Source organism: Hemitrygon akajei, chromosome 9 (assembly GCF_048418815.1).
Source record: "Hemitrygon akajei chromosome 9, sHemAka1.3, whole genome shotgun sequence".
In the NCBI taxonomy this organism is placed as follows: domain Eukaryota; kingdom Metazoa; phylum Chordata; class Chondrichthyes; order Myliobatiformes; family Dasyatidae; genus Hemitrygon; species Hemitrygon akajei.
Window position 1 is genome coordinate 113881536 of NC_133132.1, and position 19729 is coordinate 113901264.

General features: G+C 41.6%; 1 long non-coding RNA gene across 1 annotated transcript in view; it reads right to left on the reverse strand.

Annotated features, from left to right (window-relative positions):
- Nucleotides 1-19729, reverse strand: part of LOC140733455 (uncharacterized) — a 271387-nt gene that overhangs the window by 62174 nt on the left and 189484 nt on the right. The window lies entirely within an intron of this gene.

The window sequence follows — 19729 nt, forward strand, 5'->3', positions numbered from 1 at the left end:
ATCATTGACACATTATATGAAAAGAAGTGATCCCAACACAGACCTCTGCAGAACACCATATTCGCTTGCAGCCAACCAGAAAAAAGCCTCCCTCGTTCCCATTCTTTGCCTTCTACCAGGCAGTCATTTCCTTTTCTATGCCAGCCTCTTTCCTGTAATATCATGAATTCTTATCTTGTTAAGCAGCCTCATGTGCAGCACATCAAAGGCCTTCAGAAAATCCAAGTAAACAACCACTGACTCTCCATTGTCTACCTTACTTGCTCTTTCCTCAAAGAACTCCAGCAGATTTTTCAGGTAAGATTTTTCCTGAAGAAAACTATGTTGACTTAAGCCTATTTTATCATGCACCTCCAAGTATTCCAAAACCTTATCATTAATAATGGTCTCCAATATCTTCCCAAGCACTGAAATCAGGCCAACTGGCCTATGATTTCCTTTCTTCTGTTTCCCTTCTGCCTTTCTTCTTAAAGAGTGGAATGACACTTGCAATTTTTCTGTCCTCCAGAACCTAGTGATTCTCGAAAGGTCATTACTAGTGCTTCCAAAATCTCTTCAGCCACCTCTTTCAGACCCCTCAGTGTATTCCATCTGGTCCAAGTGACTTACCTACCTTCAGATCTTTCAGCTTCTCAAGCACCTTCTCCTTAGTAAGAGCAGCTACGCTCATTTCTGTTCCCTTAATTATGTCCAGACCTTGTTCCATGCTCTGGTCAAAGGTCAGTAACGTGTACATGTAACAAAGGACATGCTTGGATGGATGTCAGGCCAGAAAGTGCTCTGAATGAAGACCAGTAAGGATGAGGATTGATGACCCCACTGGTCAGCCAGTCCTCCCAAGTCTGCAGCTCCTGGGATCGGAGGTCTATATGGACAGGAGACACAAAGGTAGGTGACTCCCCTTGGAACACGAGTCAGTGCAAATGGAATTTGAGGCCCAGGATTTGGAGTCCTGTCATCGGCAATTCCTGGGGTAGATACCAAAGACTGAGATCTGAAGGTTGATCAAATGTCCAGCTGTGGAGGCCTGATGGCTGAAGCTACGAGTCTGAAGTCTGCAGGTCCACTCAAAAGTCAGAGCCTTGTCGTCTGTAATTTTGTAAGTCCACTGGAGGCTGGAAGACCAGAGACGGTGTGTTCTAGAGTTGGAGGACTGTCTGCTTGAATTAGGGAGGAAAGGCACTTGTTTTGTTGCTATTGTCCTGTTGTTATAGCTTGTGCTATTCTGCTGGACATTGTGGACATACTACGTTGACTTTGGAATGAGTGACGACACTTACGAGCTGTTTCCAGCTCATGCGTAGGTTGTGATGTTTGTTAATGCAAATGATACATATCACTGTTTGTTTTGGTATACATGTGATAAAGAAATCAGAATCTGATCATCATTTATTGCTGGCATCATATATTATAACTCAAAGATTTTCCAAGTTGGCCTCCAGTTTTTGCTTTTTATTAAAACCAACAGGATGTACTTACTTTTTAACCTTAAGATCTTTTATTACCAACTTATCTAAGAAGCCCGTGGGTAAGTATATGGAGGTGCAAGGCTTAGAGGGATCTGGGCCAAATTTTAAGCAAATGGGTGGGTACCTTGTTTAACATGGCCTATATCGGTGCTGCGTAGCTTTATGACTTTATGACACTAGCTTTAGAAATGCTTGGCTCAATATTATAAAGTACAAACAGAAATGCTAGAAATATCCTGCTGGTCAGGAAGCCTTTGAGGGAGGAGAATATTGCTCCGATGAATTGTTTCTGACATGAAATGTTACCCCGTTCCTCTTCTCACAGATGCAACCCAACTTGTTGGGTCAAAGCCAAAATGTTATACAGCACAAAAGCAGGTCATTCATCCCAATTCAACCATGCTAAGACATCCATGTGGATGAGTCCTATTTGCCTGTCCTTTTGAAATTCATTGGCTAAAGGTTCATTCTGAGTGGCTTGATACATTTAATACTTCAGGTGAAATTGTGTTTTTTCCCTTTTTGTTCATTTTCCACCCCATCCCACCTTCCTCCAGTGGAACTAAAAAAAGTGCTATTTATGTGCTAAACTATGCAAAAGGCCTGCCAATGAGGGCAATTAGGCTACATAAAAGCATTATATTTCTATTGCACCAGATCTGCTGGAATGAGGCTCACTTCTCTCTGCCCTCATTGCTTCACCCCCTGCATTGGTAATGTAAATCACCTCTCCAGTCATGGGCAGGGGTAAATCAGCTATTGATACAGATGATCCTGTACCCACCATCATTTCACATTGCCAACCCCCTAATAAAACCCTTGTGTACCCTTGTATTTGAGCCAAATGCTGCCCTCACCAGCTCAATGATCTGGTCAGCAGTCATATTGGGGACAGAGAGAGTGTTACTGTGGTTTCTGCCCATTTTGGCAAGTGATTCTCACACCTTCTACCCTTTTTTTAGGACACCATCTACAACCATGGCTGAGAAATCAGAGCAGTAACAAATCATCTCCTTTAAACTTCTACTTTTATTCTAGCAATTCCTAGGTGCCCCACTTGTTGGCACACAAAGTTAGTTCTCTGTGACTTTGCAGCAGCTACATCCACTACAGCCAATTTGCAACGTCTTCCCCCTCTTCTTGTCTATCTCACCAGCCCATGACACGGTCACTGGGTAGGCTGATCCTACTGCTATCCTCAAATCTGAAACTTCTTAGTGGTCTGAGCTCAGGCATTTTCATGAAGACTGAATTGTCTAACCCTGATTACTCCTCATATGTTCAATATTTATGCTCTGCATAATTTATGGCAGGTTCATCTGCTCTCTGAACCACTGATCTTTATCACTCCCCACTTACTCTCACATCACCCCAGTCGCTGTCTCACTTCCCCCTTAAAGCAGCAATATCTCTTTTCATTACTGGAATTCCCATGTACCATTCCACTCTCTGGGCCATACCAACCTGAATATGCTTTGGGCATTTTGCTTTAACCAACAAATGTATATCCTTTTGGTGCATCAGGTAAATTTCAATCACTTACTCAACCTTGCACCAAAATTCTGAATTCTCACAAACAGCTTTAAGTAAGGGCAGCTCAGTGAAAATGCTTTGCTTCTCCCTGGGGATGGAGGGGTTCTGAATGCTAGTAATCAGCATCAAGCGCTGGCCTGAATGGTCAGGATTCTTGAAATGACATTGTCTGATTTAACAGGTGCCATCCCAACTGATATATCTGGGTATAACTTCTCCCTCAAATATCTCCACAATAATTCCCATACTAAGCAAAATATAAAGGATGAATAAAAATTAAATGGTATACTACAGTGCATCAGCCATTGGCATAAATATACAGCTAGGGTGCCAAAGACTTTTGAACAGTACTGTGTATTATTGGGGAGGGGAGGGGAGGGGAGGGGAGAGGGATCTCTCCAAGACTTTTGCACAGTACGGTACATACTTAAAACCACAGATTCCACTTATGTGCAGCTGAACTCATGTTGCTTGTTGTATTCCATGAGTGTTACTCTTGAAAGTACACACCCCTTAGACAGCTGAGATTGCTGGCCACACAGTGGGGCCTGAGCATATCTAAGACAAGCCCCCAAATGCTGAGACTCAAAGTCAGCTCTGATTTAGAAGTCTGTTCATCACAACAAGTAGGCATTCTCTGGAAGAAATTCTCAGTAGAGGCTCACAAACCCAAAGGTACATCTCATTTTTATACCCTTAATCACAGATAACAGCAGCTGATATAATAAAAAATAATATTGTTTCCTTCAATATTTGGGGTTGACAATGCTTCCTATGTATTAAAAATCTACAATGACAGACACCTCTGAATTTTCAGACATCTTTGTCACAAAGTAATTCACACAGATAGTCTAAAAGCTTCTTGGGGCAGAAATCACAGACACCAAAATTAAAGTTGTCAGGGCTGTCTCTGAGTACACTTGTGTACACAAAACTATTGAAAACCTTTTCCTGTGTGCGTTTGATATATTAAGTGACAACATCTGTCTGGTCTGCCAGCTTTCACTCAAGTCACAATGGTGCTGATTATTTGGCCACGTTGCATGGTTTGATGCAAGCCAATTAATACAAAACTATTGTCTTTAACATTTGGATCTTTCATATGCAATCTCCTTGTGTGCAAAGCAGCCTGTGCTTTTAAATTCAGTTTATTGCTTACAATTTACTAAAAGGAAGGCTGTTCGTAAGCTTCCTGAACTTATTTACATTTACAGAACTGAAGACAAAATCTTGTTTGTCTGCTATGTTCACATAACTCCAGAACATTCCATGAGAGATGAGGGCAATGAGGCTACTTTTCATATTTCAATTCCACCAGATTAACTGGCATGGGGACTGTGTAGCACCATTTTAGTGCACAATTTTCTACAAGGTTGAATGTGTGGGTTAGCATGTTATAAACTTCATTAACTATTTCATCATACACATGAAAGTGGCAACTTTCAAACTGGTAATAGGTTTATTTTTTTTTAAACTTTTTAATCCTAGCCTTAATCTACCATCCCTTAGGTTTTGCAGGATTACACATTTCAGAAATAAATCAAGCTTTTAGTTAGGGAAATACAGACAGCATCTATGGGAGAACTAATCAAAGTTTCTTGGTGCATTTATTATCAAAGCATGTAAAAATTATACAATCTCAAGATTTGTTTGTTCACCGGGTAGCTACAAATAGGTAATCTGTCAACATTTCAGCCAAGACCATTCATCAGGACTGAAAAGGAAGGGCCAGAAGCCACAATAAGAAGTTATAGGTGGGAGGAGGGAAAGGAGTCCAAATTGGCAGGTGATAGGTGAGAATAGAGAGAGGGAAGGCAGGTGAGTGGGTGGGTGGGGGTGTGACGAGAAAAGCTGTGAAGTGATACTGTAGATGGAAGAGGTAAATGACAGAAAGAGAAGGAATCTAATGGGAGAGGACAGTGAGCCATGAAAGAAAGGGAAGGAAGAGGGTAACCAGAGCAAGGTGGTGTGCAGGTGAAGAGATGGGTCAAAATGGTAACCAGAATGGTGAATGGAAAATGTGAGAAGGAGGGTGAAGGGAGAAATGACCAGAAATCAGAGAAATCAACATTCATTCCATTAGACTGGAGGCAAACCAGATACAATATGAACTGTTCTTTCTCCCACGAGTTTGGCCTCATTCTGGCAGTAGAGGCAGCCATGGACAGACATGTCAGAATGGGAATGGGAGGTCAAACTGAAATGGATAGCCACTGGGAGATCCTGCTTTTTGTGATGTACGGAGTAAAGATGGTTGACAAAGCACCTCTTCCATCTATATTCAATCTCTCTAATGTAGAGCAATCCACATCAGCAGTACCAGATACAATGGATGACGTGACAGACTCGAAGGTGAAATGTTGTCTTTGGTTGGTGAACGGTGGTGAGAAAGACGTGGCGGCAAGTTGTCACGCTTGCAAGGATAAGTGCCTGAAGGGAGATCAATGAGGAGTCACATGGAGAGCGACCCCTGTAAAAGGTGGATGTAGGGGGTGGGGGTTAGAAGGGAAAGATGTTCTTTGTGGTAGGATCCCACTGGAGATGGTGGAAGTTATGAAGAATGAGATGCTGGATATAGAGGCTCTTGGGGTAGTTGGTAAGAACAAGGAAAACCCTATCTGAGAGGTTAGGCGAGAGAATGGGATGACGCAGGTGAGGGGTACATTGATGACAGTGGAAGGGAAACCCGGTCCTTTTTTTTCCCCCGAAAAACATCAGATATGTTCTAGAATGGAAAGCCTCATCCTGAGAATAGATGTGGCAGAGACAAAGGACCTGAGAGAAGGGATAGTGTACCATATAGCCTACTGTATAATATGTGACTATTTTATGTCGTAGTAACACGTTACTGAGCATGCACTACTGGACGCGTAGTGATCTGTATATATGTGTTCAGTTCGGTTTTAGTTAGTAAGGAACCCTGTTAATGCAGCTCCAGTGTTTTTATTAATGATATTGTTGTGTAAATGGCCACATATACAACATTTTCACAAGTGAATGTGTGGGAAGACTATAGTCAATATGGCTATCCACTGATATATTTTGCAAACATACTGCTTCTCACAGCTATCTTAACTACACTACTTTTGCATTAGAGAAGCAAATTATAGTTCATGTTTTACAGAGTAATTGGGGAAACTGACAGTTTTATCTCTACTTCCCAGAGCATCCCCATCCCAGCTCTGCCTGGTCTCTGAAACACAGTCTAATCAGTCACAATTCTGGCATTGTGTTTGACCCCAATACCGCATTTCCAAAATGCTGGAGGAAGTCAGCAGGTCAGGCAGCATCTGTAGAAATGAGTAAAACAAGTTGATATTTCAGGCATAGACCCTTCATAAGTACTGAAAAGGAAAGGGGCACAGGGGCTGGTGATAGGTGAGTGAGAAGTCATCAGGGGCAAGAACGGGCTGAGAGTGGCCTCATCACGACAGAAGAAGGGGCCATGGACCAACATATTGGAATGAGAATGGGGATAGGAATTAAAATGGTTTATCTCCGGGAAATCCTGCTATTTTCAGATGGAGTAAAGGTGAACGACAAAGCATTCTCCCAATTGAGGAAGCTGCACCAGGAGCACCAGATACAGTAGACAACCTGAACAGATTCACAAGTGTTACCTCACCTTAAATGATTGTTTGCGGCCTGATGGAGGTGAGAGGGGAGGTGACAGGGCAGGTGATTTCTGTCACTTGCAGAGATACATGCCCCGAAGATTAGTGGGGAGGAATGAATGTACATCAAAGATCTCTTCCTTCCTCAAAGAATGGGGTTTCCCTTCCTCCACCATTGATACTGTCGTCATCTACATCTTCTCCATTTTCCGGATACCTGAACTCACCTATCTACCCACCACCTCAACAGGGATAGAATTCTCCTTGTCCTGCTCTACCATGCCATGAGCGTCCACATCCAACTCATCATTCACCACAACTTCAACAAACAGATGTCTACCACCAACCCCCCTCCACCATTCTCCATAGCATCTGCTCCCTCCATATTTCCCTTGTCCATTTGCCCTCCCCACTAATCTCCCTCCTGACTCAAATCCATACATGTGAGAAAAATGCTACATCTGCCCATTCACTTCCTCTCACCTCCGTTCAGGACCCTAAACAGTCATTCCAGGTGAGGCAACACTCCAGCTGCAAATCCATTCAGGTCATCTACTGCATCTTGTGCTCCTGATGCAGCCTCCTCCATGTTAGTGAGAACCAACTGCTTTGTTGAGCACCTCCGCTCCATCCACAAGAAAATCAGAATTTCTCAGTGGGCAACCATTTTAATTCCTAACCCCATTCCCATTCTGACATGTCAGTCCACGGCCTCCTCTTGTGCCACGATAAGGTCATTTTCAGTTGGGAGGAGCAAAATCTCATATTCCATCTAGGCAGCCTTCAACCTGATGGCCTGAACATTGATTGCTCTTTCTCATATTTTTTCCCCTGCCCCATCCCTCTTCTTCTATTCCCCACACTAGCCTCTTACCTCTTCTCCTCAGCTGTCTACCACCTCCCCCTGGTGCCCCTACAAGGTAGTTATAGCCAGGGGTGGTACTGAGGATAAGCTCCCACTACCTATTAAATGCTCTCAATGGCGTGCATCTCAAATAGCCTCCAGTGACTAAATACACTTTGTGGCTTTCACATGTAGCTTAACTACTAAACCCAGTTCAACTGTTTCTGCTGACATGGGAAGGAGGAAAGATGGGTTACTGGCATCTCAAAACCAGTCACTTTGAGCAGATGGGGCTTGTCAGCCATAATTGGCAGCTCACCTAGAAGGTAAATTGTTATCTCAACCTTCTGCTGCCTTGTGGTTACACCCACTCATGGGGCAGGCTTTGAGAGTAAACTCAAAGGAAAAATCCAGAGCGGGAGACCTTAGGGCAGTCCTACACTGAGTTCAACGCTGACTGACAACTGCTGCGAAGCTGTTGATGCCAAACTGTACTGTTCTCTGCTATTCCTTTTGACTCAGCTGCATGGAGGGGGGAGCCTGCCACATGGCAACAACTTGCTCTCCATATCATACTGCCCTGACCTGCATATCACAGACAGCTGGGACACAACATTCATGGTTGACCCAGACTGATTGGGGGGGGGGGGGGCTCAAATTTTCTAAAACAAGAAATTCACACTTCTCTTACAACAAGGCCTCTGCTGTGGTAACTTGGGGTAATTTGCTACTTTAGTGAGAAAGGAATTTTGGTTTTGTGATGCTTTGTCTCAAAGGGTGGTTTTGAACATCTGGAGTGAACAGTGTCAACATTTATTGCAGGTTGCCAAGAGCAACACAGCAATTGAGAAGCAGATGAAAGGGGTGGAGGATTTAGTGGTGCTCCTTCCATCCTTATGAATGTTTTATCACAGATTACAAAGAGCCTCACACCCACAAACACATTGTGTACAAAACCTCTCGGGCTGTTTCAGGTCCACGCCATTTCTCTTATATTCCGATCTGCGAGCAGAACTGGAATGTGGCCTGAAGCCAATAAAGGAGGACTGGGCTCTTATCTATCACCATTGTCCAGCCTGAATGTAAACAGGATGGTGGAAAGCCTCACTAATTAGATTTCCGTCTTTTATCAGAAGTTGGTACATAATATAAGCAGAACATTTGAAAGCTTTAGATACAACTGGGGAAAATACTTTTGAGCTTCAATATGATCTACAGTGAAATTGAAAGAGTATCATTTGTAATACTTAAATGCTTTCATTGTCTGCTGAACATAACATCAAAGACAAACATCATCCTGACGGCTAGAGTGAGTTGCCCTCATGGCTTTGAAAACATTCTTCCCTCAATCAATGGTGCAAAACGTACAGGTCAATCCGTCATTTGTCGTATTGGTGCATGTGGGATCCTGTCACCACAAGTGATTACACTTGGCAATGAATGCACTTTGTCACATATGAAGGGGCATGGGACAATTTTGAGAGACATGATGAAGTGCTTTGTAAATTATGGCATTATTGGGAAGCTGAACAAAAACAGGATGCAAAGTTAAGGAAATTAGCAAAAGGGCTCTGGTAGAAAGAGGGTTTTCTTTTGCTGTGAACTGTTATGATCTGGAATGCACAGCCTGAAGGGCTGGTAGAAGTTGATTCAATGGCATGTTTGAAAGGGAAGTTAGTGTAGTTACTGTAGTTTCAAAAAGAAAAAAAAATCACAGGAATGCAGGAAAAGATCAGAAGAATGAAACTATTTGTTTAATTATTTCAAAAAGCCAGACATGTGAACTGACTGTTGTCTTTCTGTGCTTTGGAAATGCTGAGCAAGAAATTTGCCTTTATCACCAGTACTAAGTATGTGGGAAAGAAAGTGTCAGCCCCCCATCAGACTGCCTCACCAGTCGTTTCTAATGACAAGAATGATTCTGCGAATATCAGCAACTAGGCCAACACTCAGCTAATAATAATGACAGCCAATCAACTCCATTAATTAGTACACGCTGCTTCACCCACATAACATTCTTCAGGGTGTGTCAGTTCTTTTACAAGTGATTTAATAAAATTATTGCCAGTCTGGATCCAGTTACTTGCAAAACAACAATGTCAATCATTGCATAACTGGAAAATATTTAACAACTCTGTTCAGAAAAAAATTGACAACTGCACTCAGAAATGATACGGAACAGCTGGGGTCAGAAGATATGAATGTCACATTAGTGCAGGAAGGGAACTCTTAGGGGGTTGAAGGTCAGTGCTTATTTGCCAGGAGTGCAGGAAGGGAGCATTACTTTTCATCAGCTCGTGTCATACCTGATATGGGAGTACTTTATTCTGATAGTTGATGACAAAAATGTGAGTATTCCACCCTGAGCATTGAAACTCTCCTGTGATCTGCACTAAAACTTGTTCATGGCTAATATAGAGCAGACAATCACTCCCTAACCCCCACAACTTTCTCAGACATACAGTAGTTACATTGTTTTCTTTCTATGACATGGAGGATTAGGAGAGATTTTTAATTTAGATAGGACCTGGGACAAAAGTGAATCATGGTTGACAGATCCAAAAAAAAAATGCACCGGGAATGTACAGAATCAAGCTAAAAGCGTACTGTGATCTGTATAAATGACTAAAAAGGTCTTAAAGCCTTTTCAGTTCATTCTGATTCAACCATTCAAAGGTTCATAGGTTCAAAGGTCAAACTTAATGTCAGAGAAATGTATACAATATACATCCTGAAATGCCTTTTCTTCGTAAACATCCATGAAAACAAAGTGCCCCAAAGAATGAACGACAGTTAACATGACAACCCCAAAATCCGCCCCCCCAAATCCCTCCCCATGTGTAAGCAGCAGCAAGCAACAATCCCCCACCCCCCACCAAAAAAATTCAGGGTAAATAATCTAAAATTCCTTCAACAGATCATTACACTGTCCTGGGCAAGCTATGTTTTTGACTTCTGCTGTCTTATGAGGATCACTGTGACAAATATTAATCACTTATTGTTTCAGGAAAGCTGTCATTTCAATGTTCTTATACAATTCTTCTACAATTTCTAACAAATGCATGTAGCATTTGGGATCAATGTCAACAAAGGAATCTCCACCCCACACAAATGACCCTTTCTCCCGTCTTCAATGCTCCTCCTCTTCTTGGACACCCCGCTCTGGATCATTTCATTGCCAACTGTTGATGGGACATCAATCGTCTCGACTTCAGCACCCCTCTCTCCAATTCCAACCTCACTCCTTCTGAACACACTGCTCTCCACACCAATCCTAACCTCACCATCAGTGGTCTGGTGGACTGACCTCTACCTTGCTGAGGCCCAGCGACAACTATCAGACACCTCCTCTTATTTACCCCTCAAAGAGGATCCCCACTAAGAAGTACCAGGCCATTGTCTCTCACAATCACTGACCTTATTAGCTCTGGGGTTCTCCCATCCACTGCCACCAACACCAGTTCTCTCACTCCGCAGCTCCCATTTCTACCTCCTACCCAAGATCCACAAACCTACCTGTCCAGGTAGACCCATTGTTTCAGCTTGCTCCTGCCCCATGAACTCATATCTGCATACCTTGATCCACTTTTACTCCCCCCTCCCAGTTCAGTACCTTCCTACCTTTCCATTTCTTTTAGGCACCAGACCAGTTTCCCTCCACCAGCACTCTCCTCCATTTGGCAAAACTGGTCCTCACTCTCAATGATTTCTCCTTTGACTCTTCCCACTTCCTTCAAACAATAGGTGTAGCTATGGGTACTCACATGGGTCCCAGCTATGCCTGCCTTTTTGTCGGCTACGTAAATAGACAATGTTCCAGGCCTATACTAGTGTCTGTACCTGACTTTTCCTACGCTTCATCGCTGACTGGATTGGTGCTGCTTCCTGCATCCGTGCCGAGCTTATTGACTTCAACTTTGCCTCCAACTTCCACCCTACCCTTAAATTTAGCTGGTGCATTTCTGACACCTCCCAACCCCATTCTCAATCTCCCCGTCTCTATCTCTGGAGAAAGCTTATCCACTGATGTCTATTACAAACCCATTGACTCTGCAGCTCTCTAGACTATAACTCTTCCCACCCTGTTACTTGTAAAAGTACAATCCCCTTCTCTCAATTCCTCCACCTCATCTGCTCTCAGGATGAGGGTTTTCATTCCAGAATGAAGAAGGGAATCTGCTTCAAGGAAAGGAGCTTTCCTTCTTTCACCATCATTGCTGCCCTCAATCACATCTCTTCCAGTCTGCACGTCTGCATGCATCCCCTTCCCACCACCCCACCAGGGATGTGGTTCCTCTTGTCCTCACTTACCACCCCACTAGCCTCATGTCTAGTACATAATTCTCCATAGTTTCTGCCATCCTAGTGGGATCCCACCATCAAGCACATCTTTCCCTCACCCCCTCCACCCCCACCACTCCTGCTTACTACAGGGATCACTCCCTATGCAATTCCTTTGTCCATTCATCCCTCCCCACTGATCTCCCTCTTGGTACTTATCCTTGCAAGCAGAACAAATGCTACACATGCCCCTACACCTCCTCCCACACTACTATTCAGGTCCTAAATAGTCCTTCCAGGTGAGGCAACTTTTCATTTGTGAGTTTGTTGGAGTCATCTATTGTATCTGATGCTCCCTGTGTGGCCTCTTGTATGTCAGTGAGATCCTACGTAGATTATGAGACACTAAGATGAGCAGCTATGCTCCATCTGCCAGAAACCACAGGATCTCCCAATGGCCACCCACTTAATTCCACTTTTCATTCCCAATCCGACATGTCCATCCATGGCTTCCTGTACTGTTGCAATGATGTCACACTCAGGTTGGAGTCTACCCAACCTGAAGATATAAACAATTTGTCGAACTTCTGGTAATACCCACCCCCACCCTTCACCATCCTCTTCTATTAGATCCCCCTTCTTCAGCCCCGTATCTCTTTAACCAATCAACTTCCCAGCTCCTTACTACAACCCTCCCCCTCCTAGTTTCACCTAACACCTTGTGTTTCTCCCTCCCCTCCCCACATCTTCCAGCTCTGACTCCTCATCTTCTTTTCCTCCAGTCCTGATGAAGGGTCTCAGCCCGAAACGTCGACTGTACTCTTTTCCATAGATGCTGCCTGGCCTGCTGAGTTCCTCCAGCATTGTGTGTGCGTTGCTCGGATTTCCAACATCTGCAGATTTTCTCTTGTATTTGTTTCAGTTCTATTATTTCCCCACTTAACTTCTTTTAGAGCTGATTATGGCAATTATATTGGCTTTTTCTCCCCCACCATCAGGTTTCAGAATGGCCTATGAACTCGAACATTACATCACTATTTTGCTGACTTTTTGCACTATTTATTTTCATGTTTATTATTTATTCTAGGTTTTTTTGTGTTGCGTTGTAGTGCTGCTGCAGAACAACAAATTTCATGATATAGCGTATATCAGTGATAATAAACCCAATTCTAATTATCCACTCTTGCATGCTCCAAGACATCTCGCACCTCTACCTCTCTAACTGACATGCTCCAGACTACCATATTGTCCATCTGAGCTCACTATCCTCCATTTCCTCCTTATTAAATACAGATGAGTAGTATTCATTCAACATCTTGCCCACATCCCCTGGTTCCACATATAGTTTACCCCTTTGTTCCTCAAGGGGATGCAGTCTTTCCCTGCCACTCTCTTGCTTCTAATTTACTTACAGAACAATATAGGATTCTCCCTATTCTTACCAAGAATATTTCATTATCTCATTTTATCCTCCTAATGTCCTTCTTAAGTACTCTCCTACAAACATTATATTCCTCAAGAGATTCACATGATTTAGTTGATGCACCTTAGGCTTACTTGTTGTTTCCTGATCAATTTGTCATCCAAATTTGCCTAATCTTGCCATATTAGTCTTTCATTTTTATTGGAACATATTGTTCCTGAACTCTTTATAAGGTTTTACGAGGCTTTATAAGACCCCAGTCGGGCAGCAGTTGGAGGATTGTCAACAGTTTTGGGCCCCATATCTTAGAAAGGATGTGTTGTCTTGGAGATAGTCCAGAGGAGGTTCATGAGGATGATTCCTGGAGTAAAGGAGTTAACATATAAGGAGCATTTGGCATTTTTGGGCCTGTACTCACTGGCATTTGGAAGAATGTGGGGTGCTCTCATTGAAACCAACCAAATGTTGAAAGGACTAGATAGGGCAGAAATGGAGAGGAGGTTTCCTATGGTGGGGGTATCTAAAACTAAAAGGCACAGCCTCAGAACTGAGGGGAGATCTTTTAGAACAGAGGTAAGGAGGATTTTTTTTTAGCCAGAGTGTAACAAATCTGTGGAATGTGGAGCCCAAGTCTGTGGGTATATTTAAGGCAGAAGTTGATAGTTTCCTGATCAGTCAGGGCATCAAAGGGTATGACAAGGAGGCAAGTATTTGGGGTTGAGTGGGATCAGGGATCAGCCATGATGGAATGGCAGAATTGACTTGATGGGCTGAATGGCTTAATTCTGCTTCTGTTTCATGGTCTTATGGTGTTCAAAAGATTCCCACTCGACTTATTGCTTTACCCACAAGCACCCAATCAATATAGTTTTGGCCAGATCCTCTCTAACACCATCAATAATCAGTACATGAAACTGGAGATTCGTAGTCTGAGAACTAGATCTGTAGGCGTTCAAAACTGGTGCACAGCAACATTTTCAAGCCATTACTTTCTACAAGGTGAAACCTATCATCATAAATGGCTGTGATGCTTCACTCCCTGAAGTACTCCACACCTTTTTTCTTTCTTTTTAATACATGATTTGAAAGGAAGAATAAAACTACACCTGCACAAATCCATGCAGCATCTCACAGTCCTGTGACCTCTGTCTCAGAGTCCAATTGCAGAACATCTTTCAAGAGGGAGAACCCTCACAAGCCATCAGGCCTTGATGGTAGGACACTGAACACCTGTGGCAACTGATTATTCAAGGACATTTTCAATCTCACTGCTGCAGTCTGAGGTTCCCAAATGCTTCAGAAGGATGACAATCATACCAATTCCCAAGAAGAGTAGGGTGAACTTCTCAATGGCTGTCACCCAGTTGCATTCACACCTACTGTGATGAAGTACTTTTGAGAGATTGGTCATGGTCAGTATTAACCTGCCTAAGCAAGGACCCGGGCCTTTGTACCTCCCTCTGTAACTGAATCTTTGACTTCCTCATCAGGAGACCACAGTCAGTCAAGATCAGAAATAACATCTCCTCCTCCCCAACACTCAACATTGGCACAACTCAAGGATGCCTGCATAGTCCATTACTCTCTTTACATCTATGACTGTGTGGCTAGGAATAGCTCAAATGCCATCAATAAATCTGCCAGTAACAACTGTTGTCAGTCTCAGATGGTGATGAGGTGGTGTACAGGAGTGAACTAGATCATCTGGTTGAGTGGTATCGCAACAACAACCTTACACTAAATGTCAGTAAGACAGTAAGTAATTGATTGTGAACTTCAGGAAGGGGAAATCAAGGAAACATAAACCAGCCTTCATCAAGGGATCTGTCTGTTTAATTGTTATTTTCATTGCCTCTTAACAATTGTCTGCTTGTATTTTGTATAATTATTTACAAATAACTGCTTAGTATGCTTCCTAGTGGTCACAGTATGTATATGCAGTTGTTCAGTGTGTCCCCTAGTTGTTACATTTACATGATTCTGGAAAGCTCTGGAAGTTACTCTTGGAGCCACATTTGAATGGGGTACCTCATTGCTCAACTCTTATCTGCGAATTTGAATGGATTTTTTCCATCTCTATGGATTGTAAAATAGCTGATCAAAAGGCAGTCCATTTAATCTATTTTTTCTTTGTCTCTCCCTTCTGCTACTAGCCTCTGCTCCTGCTACTATCTATTTCAAACTTTTCTTGTTCTGTTAACACTTTCATAATGCATACCTTGAAGTTTGCAAAGATTCAGCATGACTTCTAAAGCTTTAATAAACTTCTATTGATGTGGGTTGGCCAGTATATTCACAGCCTCATACGGAAACACCGATATCTTGAACAGAGAATCCTATAACAAGTAGTGGATACAGCCTAGTCCATCACGGATAAAGCCCACCCCACACTTGACTACATCTGCAAGGAGCGCTGTTGCAGGAAAGCAGCATCGATCATCTAGGACTCCCTTCACCCAGTTCTTCCATCAGGAAGGTGGTACAGGAGCCTCAGTACACACACCACCAGATTGAGGAACAGTTATTAGCCCTCAACCATCAGCTCCAGAACCAGTGGGAATAACTTCACTCAACCTCATCCATGCCATCACTGAACTGTTCCCACAACCTATGGATTCACTTTCTAGTATTCTTCATCTCATGTTCTCAATATTTATTGTTTTTATTATTATTACTTCCCTTATTCCTTTTATATTTGCACAGTTCATAGTCTTTTGTACATTGGTTGTTTGTCTGTCCTGTTGGCTGCAATCTTTCACTGATTCTATGTTTCTTAGATTTACCAAGGATGCCCACAAGAAAATGTATATAAATGTACATAGATAATAAATTTACTTTGCACTTTAATAAAAAAGAAATTGTGAAGCAACATGTTTTGTCTTTCTTGACTTCTGAAAGAAACTCAAATTTAAAACACCAGCATCTAACAGATTAGCAGTGAAAAGGATGAGCAGTTCCAAGCTCCTGGATATCAACATCTCTGAAGAAGGCCCAACATATTGATGCAATTACAAAGAAGGCACATCAATGGCTAAATTTCATCAGAAGCTTGAGAAGGACACCAGCAAATTTCTACAGACATACCACTACCACCATCTGGTGTAGAGGAGCCACTGCACAGGATCAGAATAAACTGCAGAGAGTTGCAAACTCAGGCAGCTCCTTCATGGGCACTAGCTCCCCCCCCAAGAACATCTTCAGAAAGTAATGCCTCAAAAGCATGACATCTATCATTAAAAGCCACCATCACCCAGGATGTGCTCTCTTCTCTTTGCTAGCATCCGGGATGAGGTACAGGAGCCCAAGGACAAACACTGAACATTTTAGGAACAGCTTTTTCCCCCTCACCATCAGATTGCTCAGAGGACAATGATCCAAACCTATGAACACTACCCCATTATATTTGCTCGGTAATTGCACTACTTAATTATATATACCAAATTGTAATTTATAGTATTTTATTTATTGCACTGTACTGCTGCCGCAAAACAAATTTCAAGACTTGTGTCAGTGATATTAAACCTGATTCAGACTATACTTTTACAATGTTATTAACCAAGATGAATACTCACAATTTATAATTGTCCTTTGAACTTATTTTCCATTTTAAGGCTTTTCTGACTACTGCTTATTGGTTAGAAAACTAGTCAGGCGGCAGCAAGTATATTTTGCATTGCTCATAGCAACTGAAACACCAAACCCTGGATAATGTTTTGGAAAATACCAATCATGTGAATTCACATGATGACAAACAGGAGATGAGAATATTTTCTCGGAAAGTTGCAGGCAAAATATTTTGCTGTTGCTCCAATACATGCAGTTGCCATAATAACAATTCTAGAAGTTTGTTTAATTATTGAATCATGAAGTTACAAATTAGAGTTCTGCAATCTTCATAAATTTCAGAAATTTTAATAGTGGTGAAAGATAGAAAACCAGGTTTCAGAGAACTAATTAGTTAGATTATTATTCATAAATGCTACAATTTTTTAAAATTTAGGTTCCATAATAAACCAACTTGAAAACTGCAGATTGTCTAGAATCAAATTTCTTTAACTGTCATTTCCACCTTTCACCTCAAAGCTTCTGTTATTCTACACCCTCATTCCTCACCTTCCATCAACCCCCTCATCTGCATCCACTGATCACTTTCCACCTCCTGCCTTGCCACCTCCCTCCACCTCTTTATGTAGGATATGTCCTCTATTGTTTAGCTCAGATGAAGAGTCTTGACCCAAAATGTCTACTGTTCATTTCCCTCCATAAATACCGCTTGCCCTGCTGAGTTCCTTCAAATTTTTATTGTACAGCTTATAATAAGTTAATTTGTCTGTTGGCCATATGGAAATAAAAGTTGAAATATTAATGTTTAATGTATTTTTTTTACCTTTTCAGTCACTCAGGCAACCAATATACAATATGTTCATTAGTGCTTCTCTGCTGTCTTCAATGAGTAACTTTTGTAATTTCTTTCTCTTTTCAAAATTCAGGTCTTCCATTCGCTCAGGAGAGTTCAATGTACATCTACAACTTTGGTAACCCCCATTGTTCTTTAGCTTAGACACATCACTCTGCTCTGAATAGATGGCACTGCCTTTTTCTTTAGTTCATGCACAGGATGTGGGCATTGCTGGAAAGGTTAGCATTTACTGCCTGTCATTATTGTGTATGCTTTAGAAATCAATGTGTTCTGAAATCCATATTGTGAAGGAAGTCCCACAGAGCAGTCCTACAGTGCAGTCATTTTTTGCTGTAGTGCAATAATTTACCAAGGCATTTAACCTTGTTACTGTGGACTTAAATTAGATGTGGACCAAACTGAGAAATAAAGATATATTTCTTTAGCTAAGGATCCTATATTTCTTTAATTTAAATTCAGTACATGTCATATCACACAAAAGTACTGCTAAGTATCCAGTTTCCTTTGTTTTGTTCAGGTGAAACAAATAATAATGTTCTGTCTCATGTGAGCGAGCTAGGATCAGTTACATGCAATATGATATGCTCAATCAATCAATCTTAGCAAGAGTCTGCAAGTTTTACACACTTCAGTTGCTGCCTTGAGCTTCATGGTTATGATAACCCAGTGATAACAATAACTGTTTTTTTAAGTCCTTCTGCACATTTCATGCACCCTATTCTCTCTCTACATATATTTTAAATGGGATCATTTCCCCAGGGGCTCTTTTTTGCTCCAGTATTTGGGGCCATGAACTCCAGCTGAGCATCAGTGATTTTATACTCTACCAGGTGTAATATGGAATCTGAATCGTGTAGTAAAAATGGAATCAAAATTCAAGACCCTAATCACCAGACTGCCTTAACAATGAAAAATATTAACAAAATATCCTGCAACTGTATTTTCAACCAGTGTAGCATATAAATTACTACTTTGCCCTTTGCATGAAAGATTGTGGAATAAAATGATGGTAATTACGAATGCAAGTCTGTTCCAGTATTCTGCTTGTCCAACAGCATCTTGTAATTCACAAGCACAGGAACAAATGCCACTGTCATGAAGCCGGAATCTTATGTATTTAACACTTAACTGCTTTGATTGGAGTTCATGCATCTTCATGCTAGAGTATAGCAGTTCATCACTTCATACAGATCTGCTTATAATTCTACATTTCTATATTGCCAAGATCACTGAAATGTGAAAAAAATAAAAAAATGTAAAAAAGAAATACACAATGCAGCAATTTGGTTGAGTGATTTTAATCCGCATGATCTAGAAGACAATGGAAGGGAAAATTAGGCAGAACAGGTGGCTAATTTGAAGTCACCCATACTACACTATTTGCCAAAGACAGCCCCAGACCATCACATAAAAGTTAAACCTCCCAACAGTTTGAAGTGTTGAAGAAATATTGGGACTAGCTGTTAAAGGTATCGTAAAACCAAATTGAATAATTGGATGAAAGAATAGAAGTAGGACATAGTTTGCTTCTGTGAAACACTAGGGCATTAAAGCCAATTCTCTGTCAACATTTTAGGAATGATGTGAAGTCCTGAATGAAGGTGCAGGATGATGTCTATATTCGGGACCAATTGTGTTATAAGCTGTGGACTATTCTCCTTACTACAAGTTGTTAAGGAGTTAATTGGTTTGTGTTGGTCAAAAACATGAACTGAATTGCCTTGATTCCACTGGCAGTAAAGTTGCTGACCAGAGGCTTGTGATATTGAGGTATTTGTTCTAGATTTTAAAAGTCATTTCAATGCTGCAGCCTCTGGTCACTGACAACACTGGGAAAAAATAATTCGATTAGAAAACTTTGTGGCAACATTCCTAGAAGAACTAGATAAATGAAGGGCAACATTTGCTGGGATATGGGGAAACAGTAGGGATATAGAATTGATTAAAAAGCCTTTAAAAGGAGCCCAATTAGACAGACTAAATTGCCTCATTTTGTACTACCTCATTCATTAATTCTGCAATACCATTAGTAATAGGAGATGTAACCAAAAAAAACTTTGCACATGTATTTAAGGCAGGAAAACTGAAGAATTAAATAATTGCAATAGACAAAATCAACTCCGAAGCAAACAGGTTCCTACTATC